Source organism: Microtus ochrogaster, chromosome 2 (assembly GCF_000317375.1).
Source record: "Microtus ochrogaster isolate Prairie Vole_2 chromosome 2, MicOch1.0, whole genome shotgun sequence".
NCBI classification, from domain to species: domain Eukaryota; kingdom Metazoa; phylum Chordata; class Mammalia; order Rodentia; family Cricetidae; genus Microtus; species Microtus ochrogaster.
In genome coordinates, this window is record NC_022010.1 from 89,726,578 (window position 1) to 89,729,710 (window position 3,133).

At 32.7% G+C, this 3,133-nt stretch overlaps 1 protein-coding gene across 3 annotated transcripts in view; it reads left to right on the plus strand.

The window, feature by feature from the left end:
- The window catches only part of Epha6 (EPH receptor A6), a 918,005-nt gene that overhangs the window by 482,245 nt on the left and 432,627 nt on the right, over nt 1–3,133 (plus strand). The gene's annotated exons all lie outside the window — the stretch shown is intronic.

Genomic DNA, 3,133 nt, shown 5'->3' on the forward strand with positions numbered 1-3,133 from the left:
GATAGATAGACAGACATGCCTAAATATAACCTGCTTAATGTTTATTCTGTATAATGTTACTTTTATATGCTTACAGCACTAAACATTTGGCCCTGAACAGTATGTGTGCTCTTCCCTATGTGTTTTGTAACTCAAAAAGTAAGTGGATAGTGAGATGGATCAGCAGTCAAGAGCAGTTATTTTATAATCAAGGACCAGAGTTTGGATCCCAACACTCATGTAACAAGTTGATAATGAAATACTGATCTATAATCATCTTCTGAGGGGCCCAGTTATTAGGTATAGGGGAGTCTCAGATGTAGGAATATTTATTGGGACTTACATGATTTCAGACTAATCCTCAGAGACAGATAGGTAACCTTCCTCTAAGAAAGAGGCAGAGAATGATAGAGCAGGACTCCCAAAGCTCTTTTTTTTCTACAAGTATAATTAGATGCATGCACACACACAGGAACATGTGTGTGTGTGTGCATGCATGTGCACACACAAGCATTAAAAATAAAATAGATAGATAAATAAATAAATCTCCAAATATAAGAACTAGGAGTGAATATATTTCATGGAATTGGAAAGGTCATAACTAACCGGAGGTGCTGTTATTCACTGAGAACCTTTTGTCTAAGAGCCCTGAGGCATGCTTGAAATTGGTTTGCATTTTAGAGGCAGAGGTGCAACTCTATATAAGATCTTATAATCTTAATTCACACATAGCCAAGTGTTTCTTAAAGTATCCATTCTGGTTAGTGCTGAACTTCTGCTGTGTATCCATGAACCTACCTCTTTTTACATTCTCTAGAGTAGATTTTAAATTATTGCTACTACTTGACTGTATCTCAGCTTTCTTTCTTCTCAGGCAATCCAGTTCTTAACATTACCTGTAACCACAGAATGGCTAATTTAATGGCACTTTTTTCCAGTTCCTTTCTCAACTGTAGAAAAATTACCACTTTCCTTCCTTCCCACAGAGAGAGAAAGAGTTTCCCAGGAAAACACTATGTTACTTTTACCTGCACAGACACCTTAGGCCATATGTTTATGTGAAGTATGAAGAAGAGTAGCCATTGTTATCCATCTCCTGGGGTATAGTAAAGAACTGGAAATAAAGAGAAATGATACTCCTTTGAATCAAGCAGTACTTTCCTAGGCATAGAAAACCTAATGTATTTTTTACTTTGATGGGGCAGCTCATTTACCATATCTTACTGCAATCTCAAGAGGGGTAAAGTATGTATTTAATTATATCTGTGTCAAGAAGTAATTTCATCTCAAAAATTAATTTTTGATGCTTTGATGTCATTGAGCATTAAAAAATATTGTCACACACAAAAAGCATGTGTGGACTGTCACAAACATTATGAAATTATTGACCTTACACAGCTTCATCTGCACAACTATTGATTTTTTTCTGCCTTTATTTTGACATTTCATATGATTTCATCTGAGACTCATCACTGTGGAAATGTCAGGTCTGCTTTTATTGTTTGGGAAGAGCAATCTTAGGCACGGTTTACTACTTATCTATTAGAGTAGTCTGGAGTCATCTGTGTTGAAATGACTTCAGCACTGAGTTATCATACCTATTTTCCCAGAGGTTTCCAGGTTGTTGGTTTTTTTTTCCATCAAAAAAGTAAATTGGGTTGTCACTGTGGGGTGTAAACGCCAATAATTTCTTAACATGATCTTAAAATACTTAGCTTATATGTACTTTTAATTGAAGATATTCTCAGATATATACAACAAAATTCTATAGAATTTCTAGTAGTTGGTGGATTGATAGAAATTCTAAGAGATTTTCAAATACCAGTTACTCATGGTTTGATAACAAAATAGTGCTTTCATGCCATTTCATCTTTTAAAAAACTGTACTGTCTAAATTTTCAAGTAGATACTGTTGATTATCTTTTTTACTTCCCTTTCCCCACTGTAAACAAACAGAATTCTAAAGATCTATAATTGGATCTCTGTCCAGACTGCCATCTGAAAATAAGTTTTATATAGTTAGCTTTTTCAAAATGACATTTTCAGTTCTTTTAAAACAACAGAAACAGTAACAACAACATGGGTTGATGAGTGAATAATTTCTGTGAAAACAGATTGACCTACAGCATAGGGATGTAGAAGAATATTGTTGTTATGTGCAGTGGAAAGGTAACGTCCTTGACTCCTCACTACCAAGTTGCCTAGGATGCACAATGCCCCGTGTTGTATTCCTAAAACTGAGAAAGAAAAGAAAGTTAGTTAAAGAAGGCATAATGAAATGATTTCTGTTTCATTTATTGATGAATGTGATTCTAGTGAGTGGAAAATGTTAGTATAATATGCTATCAAGTATACTGAGAGATTTATTTCATGTAATTACATAACTCTAAATGTTTGCACTGTCTTAAAGACAAGTCATTGCAATAAAACACATTTAAATCTTTAATGGCATTTTTCTTTTAATTGAAAGGAAAAACCCAAGTTTTTAAAGAATGTTTAATGTTTTAATTATGGTATTTGATTCAGTGACGAACAATTTCCTTAATGAGAGCTAGCCTACATAATGGCATTCTATAGTTTTATTTAGCTAATCAGATTTTTCCTTCCACCCTACTGTCTTCTTACATATTCAGAGCAGATGTTCTTATACTAGCATTGTATTAATGTTAATTGAAGATATTCAGGTGGATGACAAAGAAAATTAGTCTCCTCTGGGTATCATCTTCACTTGTAATTTGAAAAAAGAACTTTCAAGAACACATATATAAATGTGAACATTTTACTTTTTTTCCGTATGTCAGAATAGATCTCATAAACATTTGATCATGCTACTGAGTATGTCTTTGACAAATTCTATGACTCACAAAGTGAACCCAAATAATAAATGGAGTTTTAAAGAGAAATTTTGCATTAATTCTGAAGTGTAATTATTACATTATAATTATAGGATATTTCAGTAAGTTATTAACTTTGTTTAGGATAAATTCATTTTGGCAAAGAAAGGAAAAATGGTAGAGAACAAATTTATGGACGTAATAGAATAAAACAAAATAAATATGTAAAAATCTTTTTTAGTAAACATGTAAATTTAGCTCAAAATACAACATAGTTACTTGAATATGAGAAATCAGGGAATAGTGGGTGAAGAAAAACT